Genomic DNA, 14,068 nt, shown 5'->3' on the forward strand with positions numbered 1-14,068 from the left:
CCTTAGGATAATGTAGGTTAAGTAGTGTGTAAGCTTAGGGACTGATGACCTTAGCAGTTAAGTCCCATAAGATTTCACACACATTTGAACATTTGAACATTTGCAACAGTCACCCACACCCTGATGCACAAGACCTCTCTTGTAGCATCTGGCACTAGAGTTAGACGAGTATCACCGCGACGCTTTCGCGCTTCCTAAAGGTATCTGTGACGAAACGCACCACTCTTCTTTGGATGTTCTGTACATTATCAATCTTACGTGGTAGAAGACCCAGCCAGACGATCAGTATTCAAGTATCGGTCGAACGAGAGTTTTGTAAGCTTCCTCGTTTCCTGAAGATTCTTCCCGCCATTTCTTTCAATAGAAGAAAAAAGAAAATGTGTGGTCCTCTGGAACATTTAAGTTCAGAAACAAACATCCTACCGACATCGAGAGTATAAAGAGCCCGAACAGACTCACGAATCGGGAAAGGTTCGAGAAAGGTATCGGGCATGACTTTATTAAAGAAAACATATTGGTACGAGGCTGAGTGTATGGCTGAATTGAACCCCCATGTCTCACGATATGGTGACGCCTATTGACGCCTCTTGGGCGCCTTGTATGTCCGGGGTACCTGTCTCCTGCAGATGACTGTAATGTGTCTGTAGAGTGTATTTTTGTTGTTGATGCTGATGAGACAAAGGGTGATGTTCGTTACTTCAGGATCTCTGGGTTAAAATAACATACATCATTACTTTCGGCCGACTAGTGAGCTATCTTGCCCGACTGCATGCAGCGCGAGGCAGCTAAGGCACCTGAAATATAGCCAGAACCAGTAATTACAACGCCTGACAGTAAAGAAGTGAAGCACCAAGAAGACACTGTCAGATGTCCGTGTAACTTCGTACACGCATACGCCATCGGCGGGTATGTATATGATGTTGTTGTTGTTGTGGTCTTCAGTCCTGAGACTGGTTTGATGCAGCTCTCCATGCCACTCTATCCTGTGCAAGCTTCTTCATCTCCCAGTGCCTACCGCAACCTACATCCTTCTGAATCAGCTTAGTGTATTCACCTCTTGGTCTCCCTCTACGATTTTTATCCTCCACGCTGCCCTCCATTACTAAATTGGTGATCCCTTGATGACTCAGAACATGTCCTCCCAACCGATTCCTTTTCTAGTCAAGTTATGCCACAAACTCCTCTTCTCTCCAATTCTATTCAATACCTCCTCATTAGTTATATGATCTATCCATCTAATCTTCAGCACTCTTCTGTAGCACCACATTACGAAAGCTTCTATTCTCTTCTTGTCTAAACTATTTTTCGTCCATGTTTCACTTCCATACATGGCTACACTCCATACAAATACCTTCAGAAACGACTTCCTCACACTTAATCTGTACTCGATGTTAACAAATTTCTCTTCTTCAGAAACGCTTTCCTTGCCATTGCCAGTCTACATTTTATACCCTCTCTACTTCGACCATCATCAGTTATTTTGCTCCCCAAATAGCAAAACTCCTTTACTACTTTAAGTGTCTCATTTCCTAATTAATTCCCTCAGCATCACCCGACTTAATTCGACTACATTCCATTATCCTCGTTTTGCTTTTGTTGATGTTCATCTTATATCCTCCTTTCAAGACACTGTCCATTCCGTTCAACTGCTCTTCCAAGTCCTTTGCTGTCTCTGACAGAATTACAACGTCATCGGCGAACCTCAGAGCTTTTATTTCTTCTCCATTGATTTTAATACCTACTACAAATTTATCTTTTGTTTCCTTTACTGCTTGCTCAATATACAAATTGAATAACATCGGGGAGAGGCTACAACCCTGTCTCACTCCATTCCCAACCACTGCTAACCTTTCATGTCCCTCGACTCTTGTAACTGCCACCTGGTTTCTGTACAAATTGTAAATAGCATTTCGCACCCTATATTTTACCTCTGCCACCTTCAGAATTTGAAGGAGAGTATTCCAGTCAACATTGTCAAAACCTTTCTCTAAGTTTACAAATGCTAGAAACGTAGGTTTGCCTTTCCTTAATCTATGATTAGAGTTGCAATTCTCTGTAGCCAAGTAGAATGGCTAGAACAGTGCCTTAGTGTTCATCGTGTTTAGTATTGTTACCAGGCCTGGTAGGGTATATAAGGAGCGTGAACAGTGCATTTCTTGAGTAATCACTGTGAAGGACAAGAAGCTTTCGCATACTCGTCTGAGACAGCGTTATCGACGACTGAAAAAGTTTGTAAGGGGACTCGTACTGGGTTTCTATTTGGCCAGTTGGCCGAAAAGTGCTATTTCCAGATTTGTGGTTTTCGGAAGTCACCACGACTCGACATAGGACTGTATGGGGAGGTGAGGGCAGGCATACACCTCTCCGAGATTCGAGTCAACCAAGTCTAACAACAAACAAGTACACTACTGGCCGTTAAATTTGCTACACCACGAAGATGACGTGCTACAGACGCGAAATTTAACCGACAGGAAGAAGATGCTGTGATATGCAAATGATTAGCTTTTCAAAGCATTTACACAAGGTTAGCGCGGGTGGCGACACCTACAACGTGCTGACATGAGGAAATTTTCCAACCGATTTCTCATACACAAACAGCAGTAGACCGCCCTTGCGTGGTGAAACGTTGTTGTGATGCCTCGTGTAAGGAGGCGAAATGCGTACCATCACGTTTCCGACTTTGATAAAGGTCGGATTGTAGCCTATAGAGATTGCGGTTTATCTATCGCGACATTGCTGCTCGAGACCCAATGACTGTTAGCAGAATATGGAATCGATTGGTTCAGGAGGGTGATACGGAACGCAGTGCTGGATCCCAACGGCCTCGTATCACTAGCAGTCGAGATGACAGGCATCTTATCCGCATGGCTGTAACGGATCGTGCAGCCACGTCTCGATCCCTGAGTCAACAGATGGGGACGTTTGCAAGACAACAACCATCTGCACGAACAGTTCGATGACGTTTGCAGGAGCATGATCTTTGCTCTGAGACCATAGCTGCGGTTACCCTTGACGCTGCATCACAGACAGGAGCGCCTGCGATGGTGTACTCAACGACAAACCTGGGTACACGAATGGCAAAACGTCATTTTTTTCGGATGAATCCAGGTCCTACTTACAGCATCATGATGGTCGCATCCGTGTTTGGCGACATCGCGGTGAACGCAAATTGGAAGGATGTATTCGTAGTCACCATACTGGCGTATCACCCGGCGTGGTGGTTTGGGGTGCCATTGGTTACACGTCTCGGTCACCTCTTGTTCGCACTGACGACACTTTGAGCAGTGGACGTTACATTTCAGATGTGTTACGACCCGTGGCTCTACCCTCCATTCGATCCCTGCGAAACCCTACATTTCAGCAGGATAATACACGACCGCATGTTGCAGTCCTGTACGGGCTTTTCTGGACACAGAAAATGTTCGAGTGCTGCCCTGGCCAGCACATTCTCCAGATCTCTCACCAACTGAAAACTTCTGGTCAATGGTGGCCGAGCAACTGGCTCGTCACAATACGCCAGTCACTACTCTTGATGAACCGTGGTATCGTGTTGAAGCTGCATGGGCAGCTGTACCTGTACGCTCCATCCGAGCTCTGTATGACTCCTTGTCCAGGCGTATCAAGGCCCTTATTACGGCCGGAGGTGGTTGTTCTGGGTACTGATTTCTCAGGTTCTGTGCACCCAAAGTGCGTGAAAATGTAATCACATGTCAGTTCTAGTATAATATATTTGTCCAATGTATACCCGTTTATCATCAGCATTTCTTCTTGGTGTAGCAATTTTAATGGCCAGTAGTGTAACTGATTCGCTACAACATTCTGTATAATCACGCACCACTGATCGGGGACTAGCAGCAGCCGTCTTAGGGAATTACCGTCATGTGCGTAGGCTATCGTTAGCTATCGTTAACAGCACAACACAAAGGGCTGTTTAGAGTGGTGCCGGTTGAGGGAACTCTAACGGCACTACAGTATGTCACAGACATCTCGTGTCCTCGTGTGTTACTTACCACGTGACAGTATCGTGGCGACATTTTGCAACGGGACAATGCCTGTCCACACATGGCACTTGTCTGTATGAGTTGTCTGTGTGATTTTGAGGTAAGTCCGTGACTATCAAGTTCCCCAGATCTGTCTCGATAGAACACGTGCGGGACCAGTTCGGATGTCAACTCTGTACCAGTGCCGATATCCATGATATTCGTATCAAGCACCAGTTACAACGGCTGGGGCAACTTGCTCCAGGAGAAGATAGAACGGATTTGTAACACCCTGCCGGCTAGTGTGGCCGTGCGGTTCTATGCGTTTCAGTCTGGAACCGCGCGACCGCTGCCTTCGCAGGTTCGAATCCTGGCTCGGGCATGGATGTGTGTGATGTCCTTAGGTTAGTTAGGTTAATGTAGTTCTAAGTTCTAGAGGACTGATGACCACAGATGTTTTTTTTTTTTTTAACACCCTTCTCAACCGAGTCAGTGCATGCATCCAGTCCATAGAGGGGTGCAGCATCTTACCGGTAAGTGGGTTCATACTACCAAGTTCTTTCTAAACGTGACTGGATTTTATAATCACTGAAACACTACTTCATACACTCTCAACCCGTGAAGTTACATTTCGCTCTCGTCTCCCCTTCTGGGCTCTTCACTTTTATTGTCAGCAGTGTATATCGAGCTCTGCTTTCCGCTAATTTGTAGCGGACTTTGTGGCAAATTTTCTGACGTGTGTAAGTAAGTTTTCACTTTTATAGCTACCGAATTACGACACCGCCTTCTTTCTTTTTACTTGAACTATATGCTTTTCTCCTTTAGCGTCCGACAGAGCCATTGGACGGGCGTCAGCGTCATGACATCAGTGGAACTTCACCAGATAGTGACAAGATAACAGCGCCGCCAGTCACTGTTAACCGAAACAAGTAGTCGCCTCTTGTGCGAAAGGTTAACGTTTCGATAGCCAATTACGTTCTATGTGTACCACATATACCAGATCGTAGTTTCGAAGCGAAAATGAATCCTGTGAACTGCGAGGCATTCTCGGATAGCGCAGATATGAGACGCGCAGCACCTTTTCTCACTGCAGCACCCAACTGACCTTATATGCTGACAATAATGAGAGGGCATTTTAGCACCAGAGGTCCCAACTCACCTTTCGGCACCGCCAAAAACCGTGCGGGTCAGGTGAGAAAGGTGAAACTGATTCCGCGAAAATGGTAGGGGTTCTGTGTGATGGCCGTGCTTCGGACGGCGCGAGCAAATGGCGTGTGTGCGTGGCTTGTCGAAGCACGGCGCCACCGCCTCTCCGGCGTGAGCCTAAATCCCGTCCCTGGCGAACGGCTCCCAAATGCGCCGGTCACGACCGCCGGATCGCAAGTCGAGGCGCGCCTCTCAAATGACGGTCCCAGACAGCACAAAGACTGAACGGCATTTGTTTCGGGCAGCGCTGCTGCTGTTCTGCGGCAAGTGGTGCGTGCGTTTGACCTTGCCGCGAAATGGATACGGGGGCGACCGAAGTTATTATTACGGAGCAATAGCGTCCGATAATTTAGATCGCGGGCGGTCCGCTTGAAGGATGGTGGTACAGAAATTGAATTCGAAGCAATTCCGCTGTTACTGCAAACGGATGAATAGAAAGATGCTTATCTCGGGGAATATTTTATTTTGAACTGAGGACGTGCCTTCGGTCATGAAGCATTCTTTCAAAGTAAGTACCATCGTTGACATCGGCAGCAAACATCACCCAAGCAGTCTTTTAGTAGAGGTCGAACTTCTGTTTTACTACTAACCGCCTAGCCCTGTTCATTGTTTCATTTCAATATTTCCTATAATTATTGAACAAATTCAAATATGTTAAATGCTGTCATAGTCCACTCATTACGAGGCATAATTTTATGTTAAGAGTATAACACAGTAAAGACAAGTATCATAATTAGAAACTGCGTATGAGTTTTGGCGCAGCGTAGCTTGCTACCCGCTGATTAGCCTGCCCCTGTTCATCCAGTGTATGACAATGAGAGCACTTACTGACTTCCGAAAAGTTTTTACACATAATTTCAAACCGTTATAAAATTTTTGACACCCCCCCTGGTTCAAATGGTTCAAATGGCTCTGAGCACTATGGGACTTAACATCTGTGGTCATCAGTCCCCTAGAACTTAGAACTACTTAAACCTAACTAACCTAAGGACATCACATACATCCATGCCCGAGGCAGGATTCGAACCTGCGACCGTAGCAGTCGCGCGGTTCCGGACTGAGCGCCTTAACCGCGAGACCACCGCGGCCGGCCACACCCCCCCTGCCCCCCCCCCCCCACCCAAATGATGAAATGAGAAAAAAGTTTATCCCCTGCTACATTTTTGCTGTTCTTGCAGTAAAATTTCAGCATCAGGTAGAAAATTTTAGCTTATTACTCACTTACCACTAACTATATGCCGAATACACTTCGCAGACATCAGCAACATGTACCACTAAATGTACCTGCAAAATTGTATTATTCTACGAAACATAGTGCAGGATACGGCGTCATAATAACTGAAATGCGTGGAAATCAGCTTTTGCTTAAAATGCAGTCCAAATTACACATATTTTGTTCATCTAGTGTCTCGTAATGACAGGACTTATCGACTTCCAGCAAACTTTGAAATTGGTTTTAAACCTCTTGTAGACTTTCTCTCGCTTACATGCTTAACGTCAAATATTTTACTCATTAACTCATTCCTAATATAATCAGACTTTTGAGGCTTTCTTATACAACGGACTTCGATTCTTTAGAGAATCAGTGGTTTTCTGGTATATATTCTAAAAACACAAGTGGTCAAGACATAAGGGGAAAATCAAAAAGGCAAATCCGTTTAATAAAAGTGTAAGGCTCGACTGCTGCTTATCACCATTATTGTTTAAATCTAAAGTCCAGGAAGCAACAAAGTAAGTGAAAGGCAGTGTCAGGATAGCAATAAAAGAACAGAAGGAACAGACTCCTATTCTCTGGTTCGTAGACGCTGAATTCCTCCTGGCAGAATGTAAGGAGAAGAAGAAAGGCTGAATGAAATGGACAGAACACTTAGCTGAAAATAAACATTAAGTGTTGTGATCGGACGAAACTAATTTTATCTGCCCATAACCGTGGGTTCTTTGATTACTGTGGGAGAAGGCTCACCAAACTAGAACACATGAAACATTAGTTCACCTTATTTCATAAATGAATAAAAGATTTAGTTAACTTTGACACACTTCTTTGTCACCGGATTAATGGATACTTTACAATTGTCATCGACTACGAAAGCACCGTTTGATGCAATAAGTAACAAACTGTTCTCTGTTCGACATTTACAACAGTACATCTAATCAGAATCTTTAACAACTGTCACTAAACTACAGGACGGTGTTGTCACTAAACTACAGGACGGTGTTGACTGCTGTAGCTGAGGTCTGGAGCTGGACTGAGCTCTTGTGTGCTCGGCACTATATTTACTTCAGCGTGAGGACGCTGCTGTGGTGAGAGGAACGCCTGGACTTCTGGAGTGCCTCCCATTGGTTTTTGCGGATTGCAGCGAGGTCTCGCTAATGTCTGCTGTATCGATTCGGCTGGTTCATTGGTTGATTCGGGGGAGGGGACCAAACAGCGAGGTCATCGGTCCCATCGGATTTGGGAAGTATGGGGAAGCAAGTCAGCCGTGCCCTTCCACAAGAACCATCCCGGCATTTATTTGAAACCATTTGCGGAAATCACGGAAAACCTAAATCAGAATGGGCGAAAATGGGTTTAAATCGTCGTCCTCCCGAATCTGAGTACAGTGTCCTAACCACTGCACCACCTTACTCGATGGTATTGATTCACTTTGCTGATTTTGGTGTGGCACTGTTATCTCTATAAGATACCACAATAAAGATAAAAAAGTGTAAGACCGATATGAAGAATAGCAGAGCATAAAAAAATAAAAATTGATGAAGATGAACGAGCTGTCTACGACATCTGAGAATGGGAATGCACCTTAGAATTCCCTCAATTTAGCGCACTGCTACGAATACCCCGTTTGATCACGAAGGATCTCTTTCTCTAGACTTTTGAAATACACTACGGTAATATCAGCTCCGTCCCAGAGGGCACAAAACATCTACTACGCACGAGGGCCGTTAGCCCACCCACTCCATGATTCCAGGAGCTCCCAAAACGCTCCACGAAATAATTTAACATTTAGGCCTTCAAGCCAGTCAGAATAAGCAACAGGTGAAGGTGTTTTCACTGCCCATTACTTGCTCTTGCACATATCGCTTGTGTAAGGTGCTGCTACATGTCAGCACTTTCAGAAATTTCTCTGCAGTGCGTTTTGAAAAAAAAAAAAAAAAAAAAAAGACAGCCGTCATAGGAGAATTACTCTCCCTTGAAATCACTCTAGTCGTATCCGATCACCGCCCATTTAAGAGGATTAGAAGAGCAGTTTGCCATCTTCAGGCCGAACAAGAATTCCCCCCCCCCCCCCCCCCGTTCAACTGGAAAGTGGCTTTGGTAATGACAACAGGGTACAGGACTACCACGGAGGCATGGTCAATGAATAATGTGCTACAGACTAAGCGCACAGGTGACGTTCGAGAGGGAGAGACGCTAATAAGGATACGGGAGGAGAAATATCTACGGAAAACTTTTAGCTGAAGAATCGACAGGTTACCTGCATTGCCACAACGACGTACGTGTCTATATACACTGGTGTCCAAAACTAAAGCAAGAAACGGAAATTTTGCAAGGTTGCGTTTATTTTGCTACGAGGCCGTATAAACAGGCGATAGTAAAGGAGAAACAACGTATAGAATACAGAACATAAACAACTGCTATACATGCATAACGGTAGACAAAAATGTTCTTAGTTTTTTCCAACTTAACAGATTTACCCACACATTCCGACAATTGATTAATATGCTCAGTATGAGGTGTGACCACCTGTGGCATCAATACAGGCCTGATAACGATGGGGCATGTTGTGAATGATGTCATCAATCTCAGGTTGAGGCAATAACACCCATTCTTTCTACAGAGCTGGTCGCAAGTCTTGGAGAGTGGTTGGTGGATGCTGACATGATGCAGCCTATCTCCTTAGTGCATCTCAGACATGCCCTATGAGATTCAAACCGGGAGAGCGAGCAGGCCACGCCATGTGTGCCACATTTTCCGTTTCCCAAGAAAACATCAACCACCAGTTCTCTATGAGGTCGAGCTTTATCGTCCATCAATACGAAACCTGAGTCCACACTATCTTGCAGCAACCGCACATGAGGTCCCAAGAACTCGTCACGATACCTGATAGCAGTTAAACTTTGGCGATTTACCCATACAGTTTCATGGAGAGGTGTTCAAGTGGTCAATCTCTGCCCGCACCATTAGGGATCCTCCTCTATATCGGTCTCTTTCTACAATGCTTGGATCCTGAAATCGAGTTCCATGTTCCTTCCAGATGCGAATCGTTGGAGAATCAATCTCCAGATTAAATCGGGACTCATCTGTGAATAGATCATTGGCCCACTCTTTGACGTCCAGGTGGTATGCTGACGACTCCATTCCATACGTTCCATTCTGTGAAGATGCATCAGAGGCACACTTACAGCAGGTCTACTACAATACAGACCACTATGCCGAAGCCTTCTGTTACCGTTTATCTCGACACTACTCATCCATGCTGCGAGATCAAATGCCAGTTTCCATGCAGTACTAAGGCGGTACCGTCTTGCCCCTACAGCCAAATAACACTCCTCTCTTCCTGATATCACACATGGCCGGCCCTACCAAGGTCTTCGAGATACTGTTTCGGTCTCTATAAATTGGCGCCACATCCGAGAAACTACAGAACTATTCACATTAAGCCAACGGGCCACATTAGCTTGTGATTGTCCTGCTTCCATTCTTCTTATGGCACTCCGTCGCAGAGAGTCTGGTAGGCGTCTTCTTTGTGCCATACTGCACCGTCTCTGACTGTACACACAGAGATTGTGGATGTGGGACTACCCGGAAAACACTACCCCGTTTGATAGGTGCCCTGACACCATCGTTGGCGTTGTTTTCCGTCGACCGGAATGCCATCTTCCGTGCAGAACACGATTGTACGGACCCTGTTGACAGTTTGTATGATTATACCGCGAGTTAAACACAAGACGGGGAAATAGCGATTTGTTGCTTTAGTTTTGGACATCAGTGGATGTGTTAACCACCGATTTTGACGCGTCAGAAGTGTAACGGCTGCTATTCATATTACCGACTGCGCAAACGAGAGGTGATCGTGTTGTGTAGCCAGTTGCACGTCACACCCTCACGCCTTATGACGAGTGCAACGTGGCAACGTTCATTCTCCTCCCAGCTTCCGCACACGTATACGTCCATCATGGTGCCGTGCGCAGGACCTGGACTCGTCTGAATCGACGACATAGTGCTGTCCCTGTGGAGACTTGTCTCGCTAAAAACACGCCCATATCAATGGCTCTCTGATCCTTCACGGCGGAGCAAACGTTACGCTTGGCCTCTCTGGCGCTAGTTGCGTGGGGCCATTGAAATCTTGCTTGACCATGAGGGTGGCTTCCTGAACCAATTGATTACACTTTCGCAACAGGGTCATGGTATCTCGAGGAGCAATATCGCAGATAGGCAAATCGCAATCTCGATAGGCCACGATACTGGCTCTGTCAAATTGCAATTCGTCTATAGCAGAAGTGCAGGAATTTTGCCGTATTCCTCGTCGATCACGTCGTGGTGCTTACAGTAGCCCTGCAGGTGGTCAGTGCGTGGTACGAAGGCACCAAAACCTCAAGTAGTCACCATCGACTGCCGTGGGTAGCTGGCTGCGATGTCGCAACGGGCGGTTCGCGGTAGACGTCCTAATGAGGATGATTTGTCTCTGGTCGGACGCAGCTCTGCTGAGGCCGGCGGTGGCTGGCGCGGCGGCGAACAGCGTGTGATCTGGCTCGCCCGCCGGCCGCTAATAGATTCGTGCGGCAGCCGCCGGATTTACGACGCGGGCGTGCGCGTGTGCCGTGCCGGGCCGCGCCGCCGCGAATCTACGAGCCGCATAGCAGCGCCTACAGCCTCCAGGCCACAGCTCGCTGACGTTGCTTCCTTAAGAGTCGCCAGATTTATCCTTATTATCCTGAAATTATGGTTGCCACAGGCAACAACAAAATGTGGTAGACACACGCAACGGCAAGAAACAGAATAGCACCTAGAAGGAAAGGAGGAAGTGAAAACAGACTTCACGTGTCTGGTGTTATGTAGTTTCATTTCAGCGATTACAAAATCAAGTTCAATGTGTAAAAAATTGCTAGTCAGTCAAACAGATGACCACCTCGCTGCCCTAGTCAGTACGATGTTGCACACTTTTGTACCTAGGTGCATACGCTGATTTGGTTGGGACGGCAGTCCTACAACTATCGTCTATCGTATACACCCCCCCCCCCCCCCCCCGCCGAAGTTAATTTAGAGCATAACTTTTGCAGCTGTTGTAGGTGTCCCTACATTTTTATACTGGGATAGAGCTGTCATTCGAACTGACCCCTAACTAATTCTGCCAAGGAAGTACATCACGCAGACAGCTGACAATTGACAGGCACACACGCAATATGAGGATGGCCAATGTCTCATGAGACGTAATACTTAAGGACGCGGGATGTCTATTTCGTACTGTTGTGCTGTTAGAACTCTCTGTATCACTACCACTGATCACCTGAAGTCATATGCGATAGGTGCCATTTCACTTCCCTAAATCACTACCAGATGTGACTGAAGTCATATCCGACGGTGCCCTTAGAATACCCTGAAACACTACTAAAGGTGACCTGAGGTCACATCCGATGAGCGCTGTTAGAGTTCCATGAATCAATACCTATAGTGACCTGAAGTCATATTTGATATGTGCCACTGGAGTTTCCTGAATCAACAATTGCAATGACATGAAATATTACCCGATGGGTGCCATTAGAGTTCCTCGAATCGCTACCAGAGGTGAAATGAAGTGATACCTGATGGGTGCTACTAGGGTTCCTTGAGTCAGTAACAGTCGTGACGTTGGTGACCTGCAGTCCTACCTGACGGGTGTCATTAAGGTTCCTTGGTTCACTAACATCGATGACTTGAAGCCATACTCGGTAGGTGTCACCGGAAGCAGATTCAGGTAACATATTAGTTCCTTCCATATACATCTCACGAACTGAAAATGAGGGTAAGCACAGAGAAACTGCAGATCGTAATGGGGCTTACTGACAGTCGTCACGGTAGTACCTTGGTGCACAAATTATACGTAAATAAAGCTACATTTTTATCACTAAATAGCTCACAGTCGTTTCCATGAAATAGGGAAGGTTCAAAATTGGCTCTAAGCACTATGGGACTTAACATCTGAGGTCATCAGTCCCCTAGACGTAGAACTACTTAAACCTAACCAACCTAAGGACACCACACACATCCATACCCGAGGAAGGATTCGAACCTACGACCGTAGCGGTAGCGCAGTTCTAGACTGAAGCGCCTAGAACCGCTCGCCCACAGCCGCCGGCAGGGGAGAGGGTGGGGGGGGGGGGGCGGGGGGCGGGGGGAAGAGGCAGGTGACAAAAATACCACAGACGTCATTACTGGCTAGATCATACCGTATTTGCTGGTTTGTCGTTGAGTACAACCTTTCTTGTTGACATATTCCCGTTCAGGGCGAGATCATTATGGAAAACATGTTCTCACACTAGGGAAGGAAATCGACCACGTCCTTTTCAAAGTAACTATCTCGACAATTTAGTTAATTAATTTTGGGAAACCAACTAAGATCAGACCCTAGATCGCTAGGTGGGGAGTTTAACTCTGGTGCCCACAAATGCGAGTCGAGTATCATGACCAATGCATCACCTCGCTCAATATTGCCTAGTTTCAGCGGTGAATTTAGAAAACGTAATGTCACAGCTATCGAGAAACATCACACCAAACTTGTTTCAAAACAACCTGGACATTATGGCTATGAGCACTACGGGACTTAACATCTGTGGTCAACAGTCCCCTAGAACTTACAACTACTTAAACCTAACTAACCTAAGGACATCACACACATCCATGCCCGAGGCGGGATTCGAACCTGCGACCGTAGCGGTCACGCGGTTCCAGACTTAAGCGCCTAGAACCGCACGGCCACACCGGCCGGCCCTGGACATTATGTACACCCGTATGGCTTTTATTTGGGGTGCCATTAAGTGCGTCTATGGTCAGTGCCAGAGGTTCAAGAGAACCGCTATGAGTCGTGTTTACGTTGAATAATCGCGAAAATGCGACCCTAAGAACAAATTAATTAATTTGTAAACACCCTGTAGTTTCTAGTCGTTCCACATTGCTATGTCCCGCACCAGGAAGTTGAGCTATTTTTAGGCCGAAACTGCCAAATAACTCCTCGCCACAGGGCTGTAACAAAGGCGAGATGGTGTCGAGTGCGCTTTCGCCTCGGTGCTGAGTTTTGTGGCCAGCGTGACTGACAGCAGTGGCGGCTATGGACCCGGTCGGCACGGAGCACTGGAGGGTCCCTCGCCGCTTTTCGGGCGGGCAGGGCAGCGCGGGCCACGCCGCACGCGACTCGTGCGCCGATCCGTGACGCCTGACGCCGCAGATAGCATCGAGCCGTCACGACCCGACTCTCCGCTGCCCGGCGCCCCTTCCCGCTGCCGCTCCTCCGCTGCAGGGCTCGCGTCTCACACCTCAACCGAGTGCCACGCTCTGAGGACAAGTCGAGTCGCGGAAGTGCGAGACTGCGGCACTGCATCACGAAAAGTGATCCTGTCACGGTCGCCAATACATAAATGCGCAACTATGCAGTAAAGTTGTTTTAACGCGGAGGAACTATCAAAATAAACTTGAACTAATGTAGTTGATATGTAGCAGAGGAACCAGCAAAGCCGGCTGGAGTGGCCGAGCGGTTCTAGGCGCTACAATCTGGAACTGCGCGACCGCTACGTTTGCAGGTTCGAATCCTGCCTCGGCATTGGATGTGTGTGATGTCCTTAGGATAGTTAGGTTTAAGTAGTTCTAAGTTCTAGGGGACTGATGACCTCAGAAGTTAAGTCCCATAGTG

Source organism: Schistocerca serialis, chromosome 5 (assembly GCF_023864345.2).
Source record: "Schistocerca serialis cubense isolate TAMUIC-IGC-003099 chromosome 5, iqSchSeri2.2, whole genome shotgun sequence".
Taxonomy (NCBI): Eukaryota; Metazoa; Arthropoda; class Insecta; order Orthoptera; family Acrididae; genus Schistocerca; species Schistocerca serialis.